General features: G+C 33.7%; 1 pseudogene across 1 annotated transcript; it reads left to right on the top strand.

The window, feature by feature from the left end:
• Nucleotides 1-48: 48 nt before the first annotated feature.
• On the top strand, nt 49-27,530 carry LOC143237717 (TNF receptor-associated factor 4-like; annotated as a pseudogene). Its single transcript, XR_013020206.1, has 4 exons — nt 49-181; nt 15,925-16,086; nt 21,959-22,111; nt 24,036-27,530. The product of XR_013020206.1 is annotated as a TNF receptor-associated factor 4-like (transcript).

The raw sequence follows: 27,530 nt of genomic DNA, 5'->3' as shown, positions 1-27,530 counted from the left end.
ATAACAGCTTCAGTGAATTAACTTTGGACGCAAGTATTTCTATGAGAACGTTAGATATAGAGCTAGCTATCACTCCCGTGAAGTGAAGTGCATCTTTTCATCAACATAAAATTAAGTTGCGTCTCGTGAACTGTCGACAAATTATTCAGTTCCAGACCAGATAGGAAACTCAGTATTATCTGTAAGTTTGTAAAACGTTTATATATAAACTATTATCTGAAATAACCGTTATTATAAATCGTATTGTTGTTTGTATACTAAAATATATTTGTGTTAAGAAACAAAAGCTGTGGGTATCTATTTTGTTGGCAAATGTCATAAATCTAATACATATTGACATTCAATTAACTTCTAAATTCAAATTTCAGTTACCGTTTCTTTGATATCGTAATACGTCAACATACATAGCATAATAATTCGGAGACCCATCCGAGAGAAGATATAACATGTAACAAACAGTATTTTTTTACGTATTCCAAGTGACACAGAAACAGATTCAACCAGTATAAGCCTTATTAAACAGTAATTGTGATATGTAACCTTCGCTTATACTAAAAGGCCACTACGATTTTAGAATATTTCTACATCAATTTTACAAGAATGTCACAAACTTCATGCAAAAACCTACATGAAAAATGTTTTAATATACAAAAATAACCACAAATTATTATACCGATCGTGTTTTTTGTTTTACTTTCTCAAGACACGGACTGAGTATTCAGGGCACGTCACATAGAATTAAGGCTCAGGCTCAGTGTGACTGTGTCTAGCGACGCCTTTGTTTAGTGAGATTTAGAATTGATTGTGCGTTTGTGTTTCTTTTTTAGTAAAGCCACATCGGTCTAACTGCTGAGTCCACCGAGGGGAATCGAACCTCTGATTTTAGCGATGTAAATCCGTAGACTTACGGTTGTACCAGCAGGGGACCCTTAGAATTGAAAATAAATTTTATTTTCTTAAACACTTTTAATATGAAGAAAAAAAACGAACAAAGCATCCATCAACATGAGATGTCAGTTCCATGGATTTCATCTTGTATTCCATGACTGCTAGGCCAGGCATGGCCGAGTAGATTAAGGCGTTCGACTCGTAATCTGAGGGTCACCTTAACCACCTGGCCATGCCGGGCGCAGATACATTCCATTACTGTATAACGTTTGAACATTGTCTGTGTAGGTATCCTTTCCCTATGCCTACACGCCAATCAAATAAGCGTAAGTCTGGATAGACGACAAACAATTGATTAATCCCACAATTCATTGGTAAAAGAGTAGCCCAAGATTTGGGCTAGTTTAGTTTTCTAAATATTCATGCTCGATGACGCTCAGCTTCTGTCATTATGGTGGTAAAGAAAACAATATGGTTAAGTCTCGAATTTAAAATTCATGAAATTACATTTGAATGTCACGAATTTGGTAATATCCTAATATAATGTTTCAGTTTCACAACGCATTCCAAATCATGTTTCTTGTTGTTCCTAGATGTATAAATAACCATGTTTCAGTACTCCACTGAACATATATTGTAGAATTAACCTTATAAGAAGCTTAAAGTGTGCACTAAATTGTAAAATAGTATATTAGTATACACTGGTTTGTTAACATTACATTTCAATATAATATATCTTCATAACGAAGTACTTAACTTCATATAATGATTTGTTAACATTAACCCAAATTATGATATTTAACATTGTATCTACAAGAAGTGAACCTAGTATGTAAAAAAAAATCTACAATCTGACTTACATTTTTATATACTATTGTGAGCAAGATACTATTTAACTGATCAAATTATCGAGACAAACCATGCAGCAATAAAACTTAGACAAAGGCTATGGAATTCAACCAAAGCCAGAACATATTGGGTTCAAACTAAATATAATTCAATTCATGTGTTGTGTATCATGGATTTTTATTTATAAGATTCGTTACTCATATTTATCCTGGTTTAACACTGGTATTTTGTATTTCTAGTCACTTTGGCATTATATTGAACTCTCTTTGTAGTTTTCTTATTTTTAATCTATTTATTTTGAGTCGAACTTTAACAGCTTCTAGTAATTTGTTATCTTTGTTCACTTTGGTTGCACTGGGTAAAGATAATAAATTAACAAATAAACGGTTGAATAAACTTGATTTTTAGGTCGTTTAAGACGAGTGTAATAAACTAACATGAGAGTTGTAGAATTCCTACTATCAATTGTTCCTTCGATACCTTTAATAAAAAGATTATAAATTTCGTTCCTATGGTTTTCTTCTTTGAGTTCCCTTTTTGTACACCATGCTAAGAATTCTAGTTTTCACAAATTAAAACTGTATTTGTCTTTTCATTAGTTTTTGAATCTCATTGAATTGGAAGGTAACTTTTGGGTGGTTTTGGTCAGTCAATCACATGAAGAAATAAATAGAGCAGTTACTGGTTTAGTGTTTAAGTTTAATTTGAGTCATGTGTACGTTTATGCTTTTTTATACTGCGATATCGAGCACCAATTGAAAATATAAGATTGAGATGTTTGAGGCTAGATGTTTCTGAGAGTATTTTTTTATGTTCATCAGGACACATGGTCGAGCATGCTTCTGCTCTCAACTTCATTACACCATTCGTATTATATGTTTGAGTAACTAAAGTTTTATGTACAATATATCTCCAATCCAGTCGATTTACGAGTCATCTCATCTAAATATTTTAGTAGTGATCACTGGATTATATTGATTTAACATCAGATGCTACACCACATGTACCTCAGTTTACCCATGTAATGGTGGAACCTGAAATATTTGAAGAAACTGTCCAGATACTTCTTTGCTGTTTTTTTTAAACACTAACTACACATCCCTAGTGGTACATGTACATACTATCTACTACATATACGTTGCTGAGGTTTCATTGATTTTTCTTTAACTCATGGACATCTAAGTGCATTTGACGAACTCATATGACTGTTGGAATTGGAGAGCGAGAGAGAGAATAATTACAGGAAATGAAGACTATGACAAGTATGATGACATCCAGACTGTTGGCTGAAAGTGAATGTTCATTGCACAATACTCGCCTACCTAAATACGACCCAGGGAAACGAACACAAGGTCATACCAACTTGTACAATTTTCAGTGTTGACCTTTATCTTCAGTATAATCTGTACCCTGTAGGAGTGATAGTTCAGGAACAGGGTCAAGCAGTTATTAGATATTTTCGATATAAAGGTTATTTGTAAGACATTCGTGTGGTAGATTTCAACACAATGTGAAAACGGTAAAGATCTGGGAGAGAAAATTTCAGGGCTTTAATCTTTCAAGAATAAAGGTTTAAGAAAGAAAGAAGCTAAGTTTTAGAAAATGTTTGATTTTCAACGATAAAACACTTACTGGTTAAAACAGTTAAACTATTTATTGTCAACTCATTTATAATTTAATATATTACCTCAAAGGTACGAGAGCAGCTTGATAAGTTTTCTCATATTGTTGAGCTTCCTAACATTTCATTATTTTGAGTGAAATGCATTTCTGTCAATTTCATATATATATCTGGATTTAGTTAAATATGTTTTAGTTAGTTTGACTGCACCATGCAAGAGGTAATGGCAATCCATTTTAGTATGTAAAAATATAAAAATTAGTTGGATAATCAGAATAAATATTTTTAGTTGAAATAATTTTATAGGATATCTAAATCTTTCTTTTGCTAAATGCTATTTTTTTAGATTCTAGCTTTTGAAGTTTATATAGCTTTTTGTATACTAAAGATTCAGCATACTGTAAGTTACCCTTCACACTGGACTCACATGCTAATTAGTTATCTCAGGGAAGGGTAGAGATGTTGACGTCATATTTACGTAAAGTGAAGTGAAGATGTCATCAGAGACGATGATGTTTACAAGTGGCATCAAATAGCATAAGCGGACATGGGGTCAGAAAAGATGACGTATACGAAGTGGAATCTGAAACATGATAAGTTCACCATAGATGTCTCAACGTGTATCAACATGTGATCAATGGCTAGGTTTAATATTGTTCTAAAACTAATACCCTTGTTCTTTGTATAAAACTCTTCATGAATTTATCAACATTTGCATTTCCTGAAAATGACACGTATTTAACTTTAACATACAACTTATGGCAGTGTTATTGTTTCACTAATTTGTCTTTATGCTGTCCATATAACTATGATCTTGTCTAAATATTTCATTTTACACGTGTTATGTGACGGGAAATTTCAGTTAGAATATCTTTTTTGTTCTCTTTCTATTCAATTAGACACCATAAATTGATTATTCACCTTTCTAACTATGACATTATCACTTGTAGTCAAACATCTTAGGTTATAAAATACGGGATTGACTTTCACACACTGTTTTTGTACATTATGTTCATATTACTATTTCAGAGTGAATATTTTTCATCTGCGTAACAGTGTGTGAAAACAATTTGAAGTAACATGAGACACCATTATAAAGGTTTGTCACAATGTAAATTAATTTATGTTTCAATGCAAACATTTCAGTCAGTCAGTAAATATTTCCTCACATAGAGGCTCAGCATGACCAGGAGAATTAAGGTGTTCACGTAATCTGAGGGTCGTGGGTTCGAATCAGGGTCGCACCAAACATGCTCGCCTTTTCAGCCGTGGGGGCGTTATAATGTGACTATCCGTTGGTAAAAAGGGTAGCCCAAGAGTTAGCGGGGGGTGGTGATGACTAGCTGCCTTACCCCTAGGCTTACATTGCTACTTTAGGGACGACTAGCGCAGATAGCCCTAGTGTAGCTTAGGGCGAAATTCAAAAACCAAAACAAACAAACAATCCTCACATAGATTTTGAAACTGTTAGAGAAACATATCTCATCTTTTTACTTAGCAATTAAACAAAGCAGTGTTCTGTAAGTTTCATATACGAACCTCTCTTTAATCATAGCCAAATATACTTTTATCGACGTTCATGGAGAGCGAATTAATTCTACGTTGATACACAGGTACGCTTCTCTTGACGGTAATGCTAGTCTGGTCTCACGTAATTTTATTTATAGCTTCAATTTATTTCAAGATCCAATAATATAAACCCGTTATGGCCAGGGGGTTAAGGCATTCCCCTCGTAATATGAAGGTTGCGGGTTCGAATCCCCGTCACACCAAACATGCTGTTTGGGGCATTATAATGAGACGTTCAATCCCACTATTTGTTGGTAAAAGAATAGTCCAAAACTTGGCGGTTGGTGGTGATGACAAGCTGCCTTCTCTTCAGTCTTACACTGCTAAATTAGAGACGTATAGCTTTGCGTGAAATTAAAAACAAACAACAAATATTAAGTGAATATACAATGAATTTATCATTTGGCTTAAAACAGCTGTGAGTACGTTTTAAAGTTACAATAAATCCAATTTTTATTTGGTGGTGGATCGCGTTGATTAGCTACCTTCCCTCTCATCTATCATTCCTAAAATAGGGGCGGCCAGCGCAGATAATCCTCGTGTGGTTTTGCGCTAAATTTTAAAATAAGCCAAACACTTTTGATTTTTGAGAATAATTATGTAGTGAATGCTCACTTTTTTCTTGGTCATGTGAACTCGCAACATTAAATTATGCTATTTCTTTTTAAGCCCCTGTAAACCACTGGATACAGGTTTCACAGTCTAACTCTTCCATTGTTGAAAGAGAAGAATTTTTTATTTTCAGCCACTCATCTTAATGAGTATTTGTAAATAGACTTTCAGCCCAACAAGTTAACCATTAGCTCGTACTGTTCTTTAAGAGGGGAAGACAACAGAATATATTCAAATAATCCATTGAAGGTGGTTTGATATAAATCTACTTTATATGGCAATGCGAAAAACAACAAATGAGAAAAAAATAACAACAATAATACATGCAAACATCTCCTCAGATTAGGATAACTATTAAAATAGTCTTTATTTCACGGGAAAATACCCTAATAGAATAACTGTCTTCCAATATCTATTAACTATTGGGAGAACAACCTCTGTGGTAAATAAAGAATTAGAAAAAAAAATTATTTCAGTAATAAATCACATTTATTAATAAATAAGTACTCCAACAACAGATGACGCTGTTAACAGTTTTTTCAAGATTTCAGGGACTAAGTTTTATATGAAGCAAAAACGTTATTCGTCTTGGAAACAATATTTTCAATGTTCGAACGATTTTAAAACCGGTATGCTATAAACAATAAGTTGAAGATATCTATGTTTTCTGCTTACATTTCTAATACTGAACTTTTTTTTATAAGTTTGTGATTAACCCGTCTAGTTTCTTTTGTGTTATTATTCTGTGTCTGTTCGTGCATTATATAATTAAAGACAACATCCTACGACCTTTCAATATAACTCTCGTGGACTCTCAAGGGTTCGGGGACTTCAGGATGGAAACCACTTCTAGATTCTACAGTAATAAACAGGACTGTAGAATGTTTAATCTTTCTACTTTGGCTTGCACGCACTATACAACTAAAAGACTTTAATTATGAATTAGAAATTAATTGTTTTTCCCTTCATAGCTATAAGTGTAATACTTGGGAAAAGAGGGGTAGGAGTGATAAATATAAGAGCTTGTGGTAAAAAAGGTCACATGAGGAAAACATGCAGAAACGCAATTTTGTATTTAATAAAATCCAGTTTCAATAAAAATACGCATTTCTTCTAATGTCTGTTAGGTTATGACGACGTATCTGGTACAAAATATTTAAATATACATTGTGGTTACAACATACATTTAGGGTTATTACCTTTGAAATGAAAAAAAAGAGAAAGAAACAAAACCTTCATTCCTCCCACCCCTGAACAGGGAACTATGAAACCCCTATAGACGGTTCAAACAGTGAATTAAAGGACTAAATAAATAACACACTACACTAGTATAATACGACAGCTGTAAGTTTTCAGATTTACAAAGCAGAAATTAAAGTTTGGTTTACCCTTGAAAAAAACAGCAGATAGCCCTTTATGGCGTGGCTGTAAGAAAAACACACAAAGACAGCAACTTATATTAGCATATTTACAAGCACTCTAGCAAATACTAACCAAATAGACACCTGTTATATTTTCAGTTTTGTTTTTCTGGTAACTGGAAAACACATTTAAAAAAATAATATCGGTTAAGCTGGTCTAAAAATTAGCAGTTATGAACCATTGATTACTTATAATACAGACTGTGATAACCCTAAGCACAGCTTACTTACAAATTACCTGAGCACTGCGGTAGAGTTACATTTAATTTCCATAGTGTCAAATGTACAGCTGATTACAGTGGTAATGGAAAGTGCCACCTAGCGGAAGAATAAAATAGCATTTATGATTAAACGATGTAGCGATTCATATATTATGAGCCAGCTTGCGTTTGGGAAGAGAGGTACTACAGTTCAGTATCATCACTAGCAATATCTAAATTATGAAACTCGCAGCAACAGGAAATTCACAGCTCAACCAAGGAAAGTCCGTCTTACTGCTATTGTTTAAACTGTAAATGTCTCATCCACTACATTCATGGAAACATTTTTTTCTACTTTCTGAAGAACTGTGTAAGTCTGAAATCTTTAGTGCATCATGGAAATGGGTTGAGGGAAGGAAAATAATGGTTCTTTGATGACGTCATCGATTAGATCGATTGAATGTTATTAAATATTTTCAATATACGAAGAAGAAACAGCGAAACATGAAGGGTTCGTAAAAATTAGAAGCCTTATCCCTGGGTCTTATTTAATGACTGCGTTTACTCAGAATAGCTAATGTCTTGCTTCTCTATATAAGATTATAACTGACTTTAAAAGTTGTGACAGCTTTAAACTACTAGCAGTACTCATAAAAGCTATTTGCTTGTTTCTATTTATATTATTATAACTGATTTTAAGTGTTGTGCTAACTTTAAACATGTAGCATTATTAAGAAAAACTATTTGCTTCTTTTTGTTTATGTGATTATAACTGATTTTAAGGGTTGTGCCAAATTTAAACTATTAACATTATTTAGAAAAGCTATTATCTTGCTTCTGTTTATCTGATTATAACTCATTTTAAGGATTGTGCCAAATTTAAGCTGTTAACATTAGTCAGAAAATCTATTTTCTTGTTTCTGTTTGCCCCCCGCTAGTACAGCGCTATGTCTCCGAATTTACAACGCTAAAATTAGGGGTTCGATTCCCCTCGGTGGGATGAGCAGATAGCCCTTTGCTCTAAGAAAAACACATAAACACACACTTGTTTCTGTTTATATGATTTTTAACTGATTTTAAGCGTGCCAACTATAAACTACAAACATTACTCAGAAAAGCTATTTGTTTGTTTCTGTTTATTTGACTGTAACTAACTGTAAGCGTTGTGCCAAATTTAAACTACTAGCATGAGAAGTCTTTTAAACTTGACTTTTAGCAACTCTCTATATTTACCTGTAACAAATGTCGCAGGCCGTTATACCTGAAGAAAAGAACATCGTATCAATGAAATCTCATTTCTATTTCTATAATGAATTATTTTTATTTGTGTTTTAACTTTCTTTCTACTTGCCACTAATACAGATATTTTTATTTTCCATGCCTTTATTAATTATATTTGTAGTAGATTTATATATCAGTTTGTCTCTTGGGGTTCAGCTAAAGCTTTAAAGCTTGTGACGCTATAATTCGAGGTTCTACACAGGCTACGGAGACAGTAAATGCATAGTATTTTGCAGCTTTGTGCTAAAACAAATCAAACAGGCATACATCGACCAGTCTGTCCTATTTACAATATTACGTCATCGAATGTAACTAGTTCTAATACAAAGTTAGTGCACTTAGTTTTCAATCATGTTTGGCTAAAATTATTGTCCCCCGCTGGTACAGCGGTAAGACTTCGGATTTACAAAGCTAAAATTAGAGGTTTAATTTTCCTTGGTGGACGCAGCAGATAGCCTGTTGTTCACTAAAATAATTCTCCAGTAGTTAAATCAAACAGTTTGAGACTACAATTTACTACCGTTTTCATGTTAATTGGCTATTTATGGGGCAGTGTTTTGATACTTGAGAACTAACTTCGCCTTATAATTACTAGTGATATAAGTTCAATGAGTAGCACGTAGCTACAGATGTCAGCTAAAACAAGGGAACTTTTAAAAGCCTAGGTATTTGGTTTATGACATATTCCGGTCCATACGATAGTGCAATGCTTTAATAGGTAATTTTGTCATTGAGGGTTTATATGACACGTCTCTACCAGGAAGAAGGTTTGCATCGAGAGAATGTTAAACCATGTTGAGCCAAATAACACAACATTTCGAAAAAGATAGCCTTCAGTGTTTTCTATGAGAGTAGAAGATTTCTTACAACAGAGCGTTTAGAACAATAGCATACAGGGCTTCAAACTTACAATCTGATCCAAACATCCTCACCTGTAAAGTGTAGGCTGTGAATACAAAAGAGAAGCTTTTGACCTAAAACAAATCATTGCGATAAAGGTGGGCACATCTCATGGTACATTTAACAAGTGAATAAGCCAGGATTTGAAGCTTATAAACGTACAATAGTTTCAGTTATATCTCTGTATCAGTCATTGTTTTCACGAGAAGGATGGCAGAGAAACTAGGATCACAACAAATACCTGTGATACCTCCCCCGCGAAAATACAATGACATATTGTGCATTTGGTCGGCTTAATCGTGGCTTTGTGGGTTGACGTCCATGGATCGTTTCTTCAAGCTATATGGTTTAAAAGTAGCTTCGCATAACCATAGTAATCAGACTTAGGAAAATCGAGGATGGAATAAAAGTTCCAGGAGCAGCATGAGATGTAAAATATCCTTTTTGTAAAATGCGATTAACCCTCAAAGAAACAGTTTTCTTGTTATACACTGTGTTGAAGCTAAATTCTATCATTTAGTAACAAAATGTATTATTGTATACTTCTTAAGTCTTCTTGTGGCGACAGCTAAAGTATCTTAGAGGAAAACTTTTTTCTTCAACTGAAATATAATATGAATGTAAAAGACAGATGGCACAAAACAAACTTTATGACTGCCTAATGTGAAAGATAATTTAATTTCTATTTCGATTTCATTTATATTTTATCTATCACGTGAGTTGGAGATCCGGCAAAGCATTCATCTAACTGCAGAGTCCGACATAACTTTTATTCGATCGCTGTCCAATTATAACTGTAATTTTCTTTTACGTCATCACTCAGCTCTCAGGTTTTGTTCCGATTTGATAATATTCATTGTAAGAAATTATTATTATTCATTCTTTCTTTTTATACTTTCTTCTAAAATGTTAATAACTGATGGACATGACGCAATCAGTTTCCGAGATCAGTGATTTGTGTGTACTACAAAGACAATAGCAAACTTTCGGTAATGATGTTATAACAAACTTTCCTTCTGGCTGCAGCTAACTGTAGTGATTATTCTTAACTCATTCTTCTATATTAGATAACTATTCGGTTCTCTGTTAGTAGCGGACTTCAGATTTTATATTAATGACATTGCTATATATTTTCTACATAAGATCAAACTTTAATTGTAAACCCATGTAATCTTATGATTTATTACCTTAATCTCTTAATCATGTCCTTTCTGCTCATTATTTCTGGCTGCGAGACTCGTTTAGATACTAAAATTGAGATCACTATAGGTCACAATAAAACTTTAACACCTTGAAGGTTTTTTTTTCGTCTCTAAACCAGACTACCCTTCGTCTCTCAAACAACAACAGAAAACAAACAAGTTGACACAAGAATACTACCCGGTCTGTTTTTTGGTTGTTTTTTTTCTGCAACTAACAGTGAATTAGAGTTAAAATATTATATTAATTTGCGTTACAGGTGTACTCAGATTTAAACACAGAGGATACGGTGATGGGTTCGCTAGTTTACTGTATACACTATAAGAAGGGTTGTAAGTGGATGGTTTGTTTTAAATTTCGCACAAAGCTACTCAAGGGCTATCTGTGCTAGCCGTTCCTAATTTAGCAGTGTAAGACTAGAGGGTAGGCAGTTAATCATCACTACCTACCGCCAACTCTTGGGCTACTCTTTTACCAACGAATAGTGGGATTGACTGTCACATTATAACGCCCCTACGGCTGAAAGGGCGAGCATGTTTAGTGCGACCAGGACGTAAGTGGATGGACGAACTTAGAATATTACAGGTAAGGCCTGATGAGAAAAAGAATTCATTTCTAGACTTAGCGATTTTATTTATTCACTTTAAATATGAATTAAAAAGAACTTCACATCAAAACATTTTCTTCTTACAAGATGTTCCTTTAAAAAAATTAAGCAATTTGTAAAAATTGTTCCAAATGAATAATAGCTTCACAACAACTTTTCAGATTACTGGTTAAGGGGCAAACATAAATATTTTAAAAGAATAGTTAAAGGGCGTGTTAAAATATTTCAAATAATTGGCCAAGAGCTTTGCGAAAACATTCCAACTGATTGGTCAAAACATCATAAACAGGTGACTTTCACTAATTAATCACAGTTCAATTTTATTTTGTTCTTCAAGCTTCGAATCTTAATATCGCTCGCAATCGGTGAAAGGAGAATTATAATTATATATGCAACAAAATTTTTACTTTTTCATGTTCCTGGGCTGAAAGTGTTATTTTCCAATTGCTTATGCCTCAAGTATATGGAAAATATTTATTCTTCTCTATTTTTCTCTTCAAACTTCTCTTTTGTTACCTGGGTAATTAAATTTTCAAATTTACCCATTTTCCAGAACATTTCAGGTAGATTCAGTGCTGAGTAGCCGATAGAGAATTTCTCGAACTTACAAGAATTTGGCGTGAAATCACTGACTACTCAAGCAATTACTTCTGCATGGTGGACTCTTCTAAACTTCAGGCTGGCAAGAATGCATCTGCGATCGTGTATCTGAACCTTCCATCATCCATCGCCCCAGTGCACTGCTTCGAGCTCCCTATATCCACTTCGTCAGAGAGAAACCAGCCATCCTTAGAAGAGAGCAGCAAATCAGAAGAGTAGGTAGACTTTGAAGATCCAGATTACAATTCCAGAGATGTAAGAGAAACCCATACTACCCCAACCAAAGAGCTCTCAATGACTTGATCACAGATCTTGGGCTAACAAAGTCAAATGCCGAGCTTTTGACATCTAGGCTTAAGGAATGGGATTTGTTAGATGAAAGTGTGAAAGTCGCAAGTCAGAGGAAGCGTCACCGATATTTTTCAAGCTTCTCTCGTCGAGATGGGCTCTGCTTCTGCCACAATGTATGTGGTCTGTGCGAGGCAATTGGAATTGCCTGTAACCCGGATGAGTGGCGCCTCTTCATTGATATATCATCCAGAAGCCTCAACGTTGTGCTGCTCCATAACGGGAATAAGTATCCGTCTTTTCCTCTGGCTCATTCGGTGCACCTTAAAGAGCAAGACGAGCGCTTCCGCCAAGATATACTGAACTTTGAACGTCGCTACCAAGGGGCGTATAACGAAAATATGATGGAAGACTATATTTGGGGACTCATACGTGAAAGTGATTTACATTACATTCGCAAATGTCGAAAAACTACTCACTTCAATAATTTTTGTTTATTTTTGTATAACATAAGTATAAATACATGTAAATCTTGATTCATATGTTGTTTTATTTAGTCCTTATGTAAATGAAAATGTGCAAATTTGCCCGTTTTTACATAGAAAATAGGTTAATTTCTAAACTTCATTATCCAGGTCACGAACGCAAAGTTTGAAGGAGAATAATGGCCATTTTCTGTATTTCTACAACATAAGCAATTAAGAAATAACATGTAGTATTCAAGAACAATATTTGTGTTACATAATCGGGTCTAGCTGGAAGAGCACTTACTTAGTGCACGTAAGGTTCTGAGTTCAAACCGTTGTGATTGGCTGCATTTATACCAATTCCGTTTTTGCATTTTCCACGAACAGGGTTGAAGTTGTTACATTAGTTTTTCAAAACATCTCATCCAGAAATAAAGGACTTCAATGCTACATAAGTTTGAGCGTTTCTTCATCGCTAGGATTATATTCGCGTGTAGGTTTATCAGCAAATATGAGGCAATTAGCAATGAACACAAATAGTGTAGTTGAAACAAGAATAACGGACAGCTGTTAGCCAGACATAGATATGATGTAGTCCTATAAGCAACGCAGAAGCTTAAAAATCTCTTACCAGCTACAATAAGTCCTTCTATTTTTTTTTAAATCCACACACATATTATTGTGGCACAAGTACAAATATCAATCACAAAACGAGTAGATAGTATCCTATTTATTTTTACGTGAAATTTTATCAGTAATGAAAGTGTAAGAAATTATGAAATAAAGTCAAAAGCAGAGACGTTTGCCTTTCTTGGTTTGGTTCGTTGTTTCTCAGTATATTCCTGTATAGCACATTCTACAGCTTGTTCTTAACGTGTGTGTACGTAGTAAATCTCGTATTTTCTAGGACCTAACGACTGACTGATGTAGAGAAATTGAACTTCTACTTTTTGCAAGCACTTTGTAAATTTCGACTGAAATAAATAAATGATATTCGAGTGCTTTTCACCACGGTAACAATATCAAGAGTGGAATAGACACGGAGGATTAGTTATACAAGTTAATTATTATACCTTCATTTGAACTGTAGACAAAATAACCAAGAGTAAGTTACTCTGTTCACAGTTTATGAAAAGGGTTCACTTAGTCAGTTCAGAAACTGTTTATATTTAAACAACCCGTCTCATAAAATCATTTATTTTTTTTCGACGTTTCGTGCAAAATATCATTGTTAAGCCTTAAGCCATTTTTGATTACAACAACTTTAGCATTTCTTACTTACAAAAATATCTCATAAAACATCAACTTTATGATTGAAAAGATCGATTGTACCACATTGTTCCAAAATAAATCAGGCTCGACACGGGAAGGTCGGTTAAGGCGTTCCACTCGTAATCTGAAGGTCATTGATTCGATTACCCGTCGCGCCAAACATGCCCACCCTTTCAGCCGTGGGGGTATATAACGTGACGGTCAATTCCACAATTCTTTGGTAAAAGAGTAGTCCAAGAGTTGGCGGTGGGTAGTGATGACTAGCTGCCTTTCCTTTAGTCTTTCATTGCTAACTTAGGGACGGCTGGCGCAGATGGTTATCGTGTAGCTTTGCGCGAAATCCAAAAACAAACTCTACCAGCTAATCTAATGGAATTATCCACCAGTTACTAAAGCACTTTCTATCAACTGAAACCACAACAATCTTTCATTCTCGCAAACAAAGCCTATTTTCAGTCTTTATATTAGAATCGTAGGATAACCGTTAAGGAGGCAGATCTTTTTCTGAGGTAATCCAGTTTTGTAAGCCTCTAACCCTAAAAATTTAATTTCGATAACAGCGGTGAACACTGGGTATATAGCTCATTGTGTAGATTTGTATTTTTTTTTATACAAAATTACTTTATTTTATTTTTTTAATTTGATTATCAATCCGAAACTTTTTGCATACCATAATTAATATATACTAACAGTTTCTCGTAAAGTAGGTTTTAAGAAGTCCAACTACCTTATGTATAAATCTTGCACATGGCAGAGTTCTGTCACTTTTATTATAATGTTTGACCTCAAAATACGAAATATTGCAACATTTTGTGCCATCACTAATCGTATCAAATAGATTATCTGTCGTTTGTGGCCCTTTTTTAATTTTTTTATCTCGGTGTTTCTCTTATTGGATTGTTTGTAATAACGCACAAAGCTACACAGAGCAGCGAAACTCGGTTTATAGTGTTGAAAGTCCGTAGATATTCCACTGTGTTACTGGTGGTTCTGAAATTGGAGTCTCGACTCAAAAGGAGGGTCATAAGGCCATAAGAATTGCGATAAAGGACAAATCAGAACAAGTACAGTAATATGCTATCAGTTTGTACGTGTGTTTAGAGATAGTTGAGTCGTAACATAAAATATTTTCATAGTTGCGAGGTGAGCGTTGGTAACCCCTGCTTTATGTTATCGTTTATTTATCTACCTACATCAAATTTAGTTCAGAAATGTTGTTTTGTTTATAATTAGTTTTTTTTAAATGAAAATCGTAAACCTGTCGAACTTTATGGGGAGAGGGGATAAAGGTGTAGCTGACTACTTGTATTGAATGGTATATTTGGCCCATCTACACTGTTCTGTCGTCTATATATGGGGTTTGTAATTTTTTTTTAAAAATCGTTATGATTCAGTTTTTCTGTATAAGCGGTTAAACTGTTCTTCCTAACTGTTTGAAAACGTACTGCTGGCGGTGTTATGTTAATATAAAAAATTGTACAGGTGGTTTAAAGTTTTATATTGTAATATATTTCTGTATTTGTTTTTAGCCGCGGCGTAGTGGCTCATAGAATTGCTATGAATTTTTGTTTCTTTAAGTACACGGTTTTAGATTACAAACTATTTCTTTAGCGCTTAGAGATCTGGTTATAGCCACGGCTGTTGAGGATTCCCTTTTGTTTTGTTACTATATCTATGCATATTACATGGTTTTAGAACACTATGCTAATGTTTAGTATTAAATGTAATTCACACATTCTTCATCTGATAGTCATTATTGGTAAAAGATAAATGACATATTGCTATTTCATGCTTAGGTTTCTGTATCTTTCGTTTACTTTCCAATTATGTAAATGATACATATTATGCTCTCATTAGTCGATTGTTTGAAACACTACACTTAGTTATAAAATGATGTGTTGTAATTATTACTAGTTCCACTGTATTTATGTTTGTTATTGTGATGCACATACGGGATATCCGGAAGTTGTTATCAAGTCACATATTCAGAAGAAAGTAGTTTCTTAACGATTTCCGGACATCCTGTTATATATTAATAACTTTTCTAACTCATGTTTTCTCTGACATTGTTTCTTTCATATACAAGTTTGAAATGTTTAAGTAAAGAGATTGTTTTTCATCGAATCGTTGCTCTTTTTTTTTCACGTAGGGCCATTTGAATACATGTAAATACGATGCGATCCCTTGCACCAATCAGTGTGCAGCTATGATTCCCAGGTTGCTGATGGAAGACCACCTGTTCTGTACGTGTCCTAATCGGAGGACCAGATGTAAATTCTGCAACATGGAGTACAATGAAAAGACATTAGAGGTAAGTTGCTCGTAGTTCGTTGTGCTGACTGTTTTTCTTTTATCTTTAAGGTTCGTCGCTTGATGGGACAGCGGAAAAACTTCGTATTTACAAGAGTAAAACCTGAGATTCGATTCCTTTTGGTGGACACATCAGATAGCTCATTGAGACATTTTGAAGCTCTTGAACGTGTTAAATCACTGAGAATGCTTAATACATTTCAACATTTGTTTTTGTTAATCTTAAAGCTTCAAAATAGGGTATCTGTGGTCTTGTTCACGCAAATATCGAAACCAGATTTTTAGTTTCCTAAACCCTCGACGTTACTCATTCTGATGCTTACTCATCACCAAATTGACTTTTATTTTTGATATAAGTAGATAATTTGTTTTATATCCACTCATTATTTCAGTTTACTTAGAAATGTTACACGCTCTGAATTTTCATGTACACAATATTGTTAAAGATAGAGATCAGAATTAGCAAAACGCTAAATGAAATTTTTTTACCAGAAAACTAAACTTATGGTGTTTAAAGTTACACTGTTGTATTTAACCATTTGTGTTACGGACAAGTCTTATTATGTAACGTACGTTACGTATTACGAATTCAAATAACTGGAAATTTAATTTTAATTCAGAAATTAATAAATGTTAATATGTATCAAATTTATGATATTTTTAATTATACTTATACACACAGTTTTCTTTACTTTAACACAAACATGTTTTAATATATAAACAAAAACACAATAAAATTTATAGTGAGGGTTATTAGCAACAGCTATTATAAATGATGGTTTATTTACAAGAGTTTTACAAACGTACAAACAATACTGAGTCTTATAACAGGTATAGAACTGAATATTTTATCGACGATCTACGTTGACGACGAAAAATTAATTTTGAGTGTATATTGTGACATCTCCCTTAAGCAAGCTAGCTTGATTGGCTTCATACCGCTGTCTTTTAACCGAAGGAAATATTCAATGTACTTGTAGAAATACTAACGTCCGAAGTTAATTCACTGAAATTAAAAAGTTTTTTCGAAATCTGTATACACTCTGGGTCAAAATTCAACAGTTTTCCGAATAATTGTCTTTAATCACAATTATAGCTTCAGAGACCTAAAGCACACTGACTGCAACTGTAATTTTCTATTACTGTCACTCGGCTAGCTGCTTTTACATAAATCATAAGGAATTTCCCGAAGGTTCAAGAATGTTCAAAAACACGCTAACGTTTTTATAAACCACATATTATTGTTTGCTACTTTCCAGAATCTTCCAAAAATTTAAACAAGAGACAGAACTTGCGCAATACGCCTCCAGCCATATACTTGACATGCTTTAAACAACAATACTAAGACAAACATAGGTACTAAAACAAATGTACAATGGTAAATCTGTTACACCTCCCGCCTTAGACAATTAAAAATTGGTGTTAGACAATTTTTAGTCAGATGTTACATAAATATACACATTGATAAGAATACATTAAATACAATACATTTTCAAAGAATTATACAATTTCACAAATCATGACAATATATAACAGAATTAATACAAATAACCTAGTGATAATAAAAATCCATAGCACTCGAAAGTGATTAAACACAAATGTTATTTTTCTGGCTTAACACAATCACTAGTTGTATGACTGAGGTGTTTTTTAAAAGCTGGGATAGGTTTGAAAGGAGACAGAAACTTTTTATAGGGTTTTCTATCTAATTGGTATATATGACAGGTTTTAAAAAAGCGAGAAACTTCTTGCCTGATTTTTGGCCAAAAGAAATGTCTACAATTTTGTCACACATATTATTAATACCTCCATGACCTCTTATGGGAAGTTCACAGCAACTTTGATTTGCTTTGCCAACAACTATTTAGTAAACTATAACCTAGTCCTCTGAAGGTGGCGTATCTGATGGTCTCCATATCCTCATAAGCGCACCATTTTGGAACAAATAATCGTTTGGAACTTTATCTAGTTCATCTTTTAGGACTGAATATTTAAATAGTGAAAACATATTTGGATCCTCTTCCTGCCTGATGATTAGTTTACATCAACCCGGCATGGCCAGGAGGTTAAGGCACTCGACTCGTAATCTGAGGATCCATAGTTCGAATCTCCGTTGCACTAAACATGCTCGACCTTTCAGCCATGAGGGCGTTATAATTTACGATTAATCCCACTTTTCGTTGGCAAAAGAGTAAGAAAGAGTTGCCGGTGGGTGGTGATGGCTAGTTGCCATCCCTCTAGTGTTACTCTGATAAATTAGGGATGGGTAGAGAAGATAGATCTCGTGTATTTTTATATGAAATTCAAAAACACACAGTTTACATCAAGGAAACAGAATCTCACCAGATGAACCATATTTCTTACGTTTATTATTTTCACTCACCGAAGAATTGTCAGTAGGAACAGTTAGTTATTTACAATATTCCCATCGGATCCAAAATATGTCTGAGATAAATCTATCATGTCTTCCTCTGAACACGTGTCTAACATATCTTTTTGACTTAATTTCTTAGCCTAAGTTTGAGTCACAGCACACGAGGGAAACACTTTTCGATTCTTTTAAACAACATAATCCTCAGATGAAACAGTGATCAGCTTCACAACATATCTGGTTCGTCAAAACGACTTTCCCCCAGTCAACTGTTTCCCTACAGTAATAATAAACCCTGAATTAGCAGGGTAGGTTTTACTGCAACAACAATTGGTCCTTAAATAGGTGTGATGCTAAGTAAATGTTACAAGAAGAATATTAATAAAACCACCCTCGATACCCTGAGGAATAACTAACTCACCAATGGCAGAATTTAAATATAACAACAATTATTGAGTCGTCACAGTGTAGAATACGTATAAGTATGGAATTAGCAGTCCCATTTGTCAAAAACACAGAACAAACAGACACAAAAGGCCTAAATACCTCTCTGAATACATCAACCTTTTTATCATGGGCTAAATCAACAACATTGTTCATATGTTGACACAAACATACTGTGTGCTGCCTTCTTTTTTTTCACCTTCTACCAATCGGTCTCAACATAAGTGGTTCTGTTAAAAATGGCCGACAGGTCTTGATGATTTTGACGAAGTTTCATTCTGATTCTCTGAAGATTTCGAACTGGAGGAGCTGGAATTTTTTGAGAAATCTTGAATTTTAGTGGTTCTTGTGCTCAAGCATCTTCCATAAATTTAGAGAATAGGCAGAACTTGTGCAGTACGCATCCCATAATATAGAGTACCTGATAATATAAGAATATTAGTATTTTTGTTATTTTCTTTTTAGTTCTGGGTATTAGTTCTGCCTAATATTTCAAGATAACGTTTCTGTTCAAACGTCAATTAGAAAATACATTTCAATAATATTTGTAGTTATACTCAGGACAATATGAAAATTTTCTGTATCGTCATGTCTCTTGAATTGATGATGTAGATTGTTTTAAGTTATTTAAAAGTTTTCTCTATAATGTCGAATGTAAATAATTGAAAATTCTCGGAGAAAACATGGATGCTCATTGAAGGACCACTAGCGATCCGTAATGTTCATTGTCGTTGGAAGTGATATGCGTTGGAAACTCATTGTAATTTTAATTCTGATATTCTTTAGTCTAATGTGTTCTAGTCAAACCTAAGTCAGGACAAAAATTTAAAGTTTCGTCGTGAATGTATGTGATTTATTCAGGATGGACGAAAAGCGTATGCATAAAACTTATAAGCCAAGAAGGTTCTATAAGACAGAAATGTAACACCAGTAACACTGGTGGCATGTCGATATTGCCAGAAAGAGTTTGTTTATGATACATTAAAGGTTAGATTTTCTTTAAAAAATTCCTTGTAGTCTAGAAAATTTTCTAAATTTGTCATAAGAAAAGCTTTGTGTGTATTTATGTTATTAAAATAACATGGTACCTTGTAGTACTGAATTATATATGTCGATCCATTTTTTGTATTCACAAATAAGTTCTTTATAGATGAAAGTTTGGAACCTACTTACGCAGGCCTACAACAACCCTATTAGCTGTCGCGTCACGTTTAACACCACAATTAATTTTCATTTACTTAATTTTGATGTTGTAAATTTATCACTTAAATTCTAAATTTTAAGAGATATCGACTGTAGAGGATAACTAATATAAATCTTATTGTTAAATTTCTAATTAAAGTATTTCATTAGGTAACGGTTAGTGATTGAATCACTTAAGAAGATAATGTTAAGTTTGTTCTGTGAAAGAAACGGAGTAGTGTCAAATTTGTAGTAGTAGGAGTCGATTGCAGACAGCGACATCGCAGACATTAAGAGTTAAACGAAAATTGCCTAAGTAAAATATTCTTCAAATGATAAGATATGGGAACATTTTACACTAAACTACGCTGCTGGAAAAAATTAAATTGAGAAAAATTTTTGTTATATGAAAAAGTTGCACTTTTAAAATTAAAAACCGTATAACATGAACATGTTTTCATACTTGTAAAAATATTGTTTCACTGATTGGTAACAAATATTTAATTGTTTTAATTGATAAAACATTTCAAAATTGAACTTTCTCTGCAGTGTAGGACTGTGGTCACTGTCTGACCAGTATTATTGTATTATCATATGTGCCGAAAATTATGGTTTTATTTTTTAAAGAAAAAGCTTAAATTAAAGTGTATTTTGTATTAACAGACAAACACGTATCCATTTTATTTTTGAGGTATTTCATTAATAAAGGATATACTAAAGTGTTCATAATAAATTGATATAAAAATCATGTTTTGTACAAAAAATAGCAGTTTTAGTTAGAAAGGCTTTCCATGTTTGGCAACTATTTCCTTATTTTTCGAATTACATATTAATCTCAACTAGAGAATTGTACAGCTGGCAACTGTTTTTACATATCAATAATTTCTGATTCTATATGGGAGTACTGTGTAGCTGACAGTGTGTTTTTTACGTCTCAATAAACTCCGATTCTAGGTAAAAGTAGTATTTGGTCGACAATGTGTTTTTACATCTCAACAATCTCTGATTTTGGATTGAAGTATTATATAGTATTATAAAGAACGAGTAAGAAAGCTGTTTGTTGACTAACTAATTAAATTTAGGAAGTGGAAAGATTGACTGTCGGAGGCCGAAAATATTGTTAACAACGATGGCACTGCCACCTAGTGACCTGGCATGGCCAAACAGTTAGATCGCTCATGTCGCAATCTCAGGGTTGCGGGTTCGAATCACCGTTTTATCAAATACGCTAGCCCTATGGCGGTGGGTGGTGTTGACTATCTATCTATCTTCCCTGTTGTCTTACACTGCTAAATTAAGGACGGCGGGCAGAGTTAGCCCTCGTGTAGCTTTGCGCGAAATTCAAAAACAACAATAACACCCCATCGTCAGTAGCACAACGACATGTCTGCAGACTTACAACGCCAGAAACCGGGTGTCTATATCCGTGATGGGCAGAGCACAAATAGTGCATTGTATAGTTATATGCTTTATTACAAATAATGCGATGGTACGCAATTAAAAAATAATGAATTCTAATCTTTATTAGTAGTTACTTAACTATACTAATGGTTTAAAAAAACCCATGAAGAAACTATTTCTTACAAAGTTTTACAGTAATGGTTTAGTTGATCTTTAGGTTAGTTTTAAGTACACAACTAACTGTGAGAGGAAGTTAATATTATTCATGCTTTGTTTCAGAGAAAGTATCTCACGGACAAATAAATTTCTTTGTTGCTCAACGTGTTAAGGCACTTTATAACCGAACAGCTTTTCGTAATGTTGTGAAACTGCAATGAGTTTTGAAAAAAATATTAAAAATAATTACACCATTGTTAACGGTACAAACGGTAGATACTGAGATATGTTTGTGTCATTGTGTCATTTATATTTACAGAACCACACAACCAAATGTCCCAGGTATCCAGTGCCACGTCCTAACCACTGTGAATCATCGAAGGTCCCCAGAGATATGGAAGTCCATCTGAATGGACAATGTCCATCTGTAGCACTTTATTGTATTTTCAGAGATATGGGTTGCAAGTTTCAGGTGAGGTTTTTTGGAACATTCTTTTGTAAGTCCTAAATGAACTAACTGAAATATTGAACATATATTGAAACAAATAAATTATTTCTAACTCAAGAAGAAACAACTGCCCAACATTTAGATAATTTAGACATTTTTGAAGATCACTAAACGAAGTCAAAATTTATACACCTGGAGTTACAGGCCTCTGTTTTTTAATTGTTTTTTAATTACCTTTTTAGAAATATGGTAATTGAGCCTTTATATGTATTTGACCTTGATTATACACAATTTTTGATGTACTGTTAGTTTGTTCGCTTTTGTAGTTTATTTAAATTGTCTTTCTAAATTTAAAAATAATAAGCATCGTTTACCACATTTGCAAAGTAGTTTCAGTTATATTTAACAAGGTTAAAGTAGATTCTAATTAAATTGCAGCACTATGAAATAGTTATAATGTGACAGTCAATCCTACTATTCGTTGGTAAGAGTTGCTGGTGGGTGGTTATGAATAGCTGCCTTCCCTCCAATCTTCCCTCGAGTAGTTTTGCGCAAAATTGATAAAAATACAAAACAAATACTATAAAATATTAACTTTTTGGTAATTTGTTATAAACTCATTATAAAAAACTAGAAACTTTTAGTGTTGTATTTTTAGTTCCTATGTGTGTGTTGATTTTTATTACTTACAGTTACAATATTTTTGTAACATCTGATCTTTTTTAAATCCGCTGTATTGAAGTTATATTACAGATTATCAACATAAAATTTTGGCGTTTGATATACTGTCACAAATAATTAAATGAGTAAGATGTTATTATTATTATTGTTTTGCATACTTCTAGATTGTTCTAGAACCCTCAAGAAACGTACCGGGAGGTACAGGTGGTTTCTGTGCTACTCCTAATCTGAGGGTCGCGAGTTTAATTTTTATCACACCAATAATGCTTGGCCTTTCAGTCGTGAGTGTGTTATAATGGCTCGATCAATCCCACTATTTGTTGGTAGATAGAGTAGTACCAAAGTTGGCGGTTAGTGGTAATGACTAACTGCATTTTTTCTTTTCTTACACTGCTACGTTAGGGACGGGTGACGCAGATAGCTCTCGTGTAGCTTTGAGCTAAATTCAAAAATAAATAAACCCACGAAAAACACACCTCTAGTATATAAACTATTAAAAGGCCTCACGACGTGTGATTTGTGAATAGTATGTTTTTGTGCGTGGACTTTGACATTATTTTTTCTTTTCAATATTATTTATTCGTCGCTACCACATGTTCAGGTTGTACAAATGACCAAACATATTTTGTTCTATTTTGTAGTAAATTTGATCTAAGTAAGTGTTTTATTTTCCTTTCCGATTTGTAAAAAATCATTGTGTGATATAAAAAATAAGATTATATTCGAAATCTGCGAAGCTGATTTATGGAAAATTCGATATCAAAATCAAAATAACTTTTATGAAGTTTAAATGTGCAGAATACATGTTCTAAATAACGTCAGAAATAACCTCACTTTAATTAATAAACTAATATAAAAGATGGATGGTTACGAACGATAACGAATATGTGGTTATGACTGACAACGTAAGTATACGTTAATTATGTTACGTAACGTTTTGTCACGCAGTATTGCAACAAGAGCGTCCAGAAGGTTATCAAAACCAACAATGATTTTGTGAAGCAGGATGTTTTGTTATTAAACTATGTTTTCAGAGATATGTTCCTATTCAAGTGGATCTAAAGTATGTTGGTGTTTTTTTTTGTAAGTAACTCATCAAGTGTGTTTTTTTCTTATAGCAAAGCCACATCAGGCTATTTGCTGTGCCCTGAATTTAGCGTTTTAAAACCATAGCCTTACCTCTGCCTCAGCGGGTGACTAACTGGTCTATGTTGAATTAGTATTAAAGAAAGAATGAAAATGGCGTGATTTTTTTCTCTCACGTTAGGGTTCACGTTTTGCTCTGGAGCTACACATGGAGTCAAGTACCAACGTTCACCTCGACCTGATGAGTGGTTTAGTCTTGAAGCAACAACACCATATCACTTCATTTCGAAATGTGTTTCAGAACCTTACACTTAATACATTTGGAATTCTGCTATGGAGGGTTAGTGATTACACCCAGAAGATGTCAGAAGCCAAATCCAGAAAGAGCTACGAGTTAAGTAGTTCTCCGTTTTAGACAACGGCAACAAAGCAGGAGAAGGTAGTCACTTGTCTGTGTATATAAAGATTTTGCCAAGAGAGTATGATTCAATCCTTTCTTAGCCCTTTTCACACACTGTTTCTTTTACACTTCATGATCAGTTGCCGCCTCTCCAGAAAACGCTTGTCACATTTTTGAAAGTTTCATGCCAGATCCTTCCTTTCAGAGGCCAAGTAAAGAACCAGACAGTTTAGGCTATGGTTTTCCGAAATTTGTTTCCTACGAAACTCTGAAGAAGCTCAACTATGTAAAAGACAACACATATTTTATCAAGGTGAAAGGAAACTGTAGTAAAATCGCAGAAGTATGAAGATATTACATATTCGTATTTGAAAGTCATGTTAAGCCTAATTTAATACATTTTTGATTATTACCACTGGTAAACTCTCTGTTAGTTTAAAATAGTATAACGTGTAGATTCGTTTGTTGTTGTTTTTTTGTGATGCTCACAGAAGCAAAATGAACATTTTTTTCCCTCGAAACAGAAAACAAGAGCTAACACATAAAAGTAAGTTCAGTTTGTATTTTCGTGTGATGTCAACCGAATTAAAATATCTAATCATGTTACAGAAAGTAGGTTTTTTCGTCACACTAATATATTTTATTAAAGGAAAATATTTTCATTTTGTACCGTAAACCTTATGGAACTTCTTTGGTACCACAAAGTCTTCTTAGTATAGTGAGTGACTACTACGTCAGAGTTATCGGTATTATAAATTACTATATGATAGTAGTTGGTTTCTAAGTAAATATTTGTTTCTGCTAGTCAAAAAGAAAAAAGTTGGTAATAAAACTATATAAAATGTCATGACATAGATATGTTCTGTTGTTAAATATTTTACTCATAAATGTTCGACAATTCTGTGTTTATCTAAACAAAAAATGCATAACTGGTATGATGTGAACAGTTTAGTGATGAAGTAATTTTTTTTCACCGTTGAAAATAAATAAAGTTACATATATATTATCACTGTTGGTTTTGTGCATTTATATTTTGAAAAGCTAAACAGTTATTGTATTTTTATGCTTGTGATAATTGGGTGAAGTTTTTATGAACTATCACATATAATTACAAGGAACTTTACCATGTATAAAACGTCATATCTTTAGGATCCTCTCTCCTTTAGTTTTGCACCCTTTGATATGATAACATTTCACTAGCTCATTTCTCTCCACACATGCCATATTCATGTTAGACTTAATTTATACGTATTCCTTGAAAGTATGAGGAAGAAGACTCATTGACACTTCTGGTGACAACATATATCTTTGGTGATATGGTTTAAATATCGCTCAAACCAAACAATGAAAGACTAGAAGGAAGCCGCCAAGTCATAACGAAAGTTGGTGAGACGCGGATTTGAACCTCCGACCCATAGCGTGGGAGTCGAGTGTGAAAACCATATATACGTTTTAGACTGCTCATAATATTGTTTTATGTAGAGTTATTGTTAAATCTAATTTTACTCTAATTTGCGGCTAACCAGTGATGTAATTAAAGACAGGATAAATTTATGTACGTGAGATTACCAGTATAGTGTAAGATTCTTTCATTGTATTTATAAGGTAATTTTTTTCGATCATACAATAGTGAGATCCTTGTTTATATTTATGGTACTGGAAAGCGTTTTTATTACGTGATGTGCAATCCCAACTTCACAAAATGTTTATCTTGTGTTCCTGTAGATTTGCAATGGGGTTCATGATTTCTCGTTTCGCTTCCGTATCCAGTAACAAAGAACTTTACTTTTCTCCACTCTCAGAGTACAAATATGACGTCATGAATATGTCCTACTTGGGCTCCACGGGTAATCTGCTAGTATATATAAAAACTGAATGCATTTCTATGCTTTAACAACGCCCAAGGTACAAATCAAAATTCATGACATTGTGATCCTCTTCTACAAATCTGTTAAGTTTCTAGGTTTTCATTTTAATTCTAAACTAACCTGGTCAACCCATATTAACATATTTGCATCACGTATTAGTCATCGCATTTCCTTCCTTCGATGAATCAGCAGTTTGAACAAAAGTTGTACCCCTCACACCATTATGTTCATATTCAAATTATACATTAGCTCCCTGGTCGGTTGTGGCAGCATGCAATTCCGTTACATGCCCGACTCTTTAAATGATAAAATACACACATTACAATACACGGCAATCAGGACTGCCTTCCGTTTGCCATGCTACACTCCTCACTGTTACCGAGATAAAATACATGACATACCACCTGTATAAACAAGTTTACTTCAACTAGTCACTAAGTGTTATAAAAAAGCAGGAAATCGTAACCCGCTTACAACTCAGTTAACCGATTTATCAGCCTCACTCTCCTCTTGGCAAATACACATTTCACCCTTTAATAGACTCAAACCAATTTACTAATGTCTTCTAACTTAATTTAGTAATGTTTATTATGTGTAACTATCTTTTTAGTTTGCAGCTCAAGCACTAACCAGATATATTATTTGGCAACTGGTTAGTGAAAGTGGGTTTTTTCTGAGGGTACTCCCGTTTTCTTCCCACAGCTAAATTGTCGGGTATTAGGATTTGTTATTGTTTTTTTTTAGTCAATATTTGATCTCTCGTAGATCACCGACGGACCTTTGTCACTCGCCGACAGCATAATCTCGTAAACTTATAATTCTTTCGGTTTAGCTCTTTATCACTAGCCCTGCATCAAATCTGACTTCGCGAGTTGGGCGAAGAGAAGGACTCTTCCAAGCGCCCTCGATTGCCTTGCATCTTCTCCTGAGGTGCAGAGTGTTAAATCGCAATACCTGCCACGATTTTTAGTTGTTTCTTTGTTTTAACAACATTTCAGAAAACTTGTGATCATGTAGATTCATAGAATTAAGTGTGTAGTGGTTCGGAATGAAACTGTGATTATGATTTTGATACAATATTACGTCTCCATATATCTAGAGAATATGAGGTTTTTATAATTTATACTGAAGGTGTGTATTGATGATCAATGTTAGATGTAAAGCGAATATCTTGTGTTTTAAATGTGTGATAAAACATTTAGTAAAGCGACAAAGGATTAAAATTAGGTCGTTATTTTATGTGCGGGCGAATGGACTTTGACTTTAAATAAATTAGACAGCACTATAGCTGTAATATTCGCTGCTAAAAAGATTTTTTGCTAAATACCAAAATCTATTCAGGTCGCCTGGAATAATTGAAGTCATGAAACTATTTAAGTCATCATTGTTAATCAAGAACAGCTTTTAT

Source organism: Tachypleus tridentatus, chromosome 13, assembly GCF_004210375.1.
Source record: "Tachypleus tridentatus isolate NWPU-2018 chromosome 13, ASM421037v1, whole genome shotgun sequence".
Classification (NCBI taxonomy): Eukaryota; Metazoa; Arthropoda; class Merostomata; order Xiphosura; family Limulidae; genus Tachypleus; species Tachypleus tridentatus.
This window is presented reverse-complemented; position numbering and strand designations above follow the sequence as displayed.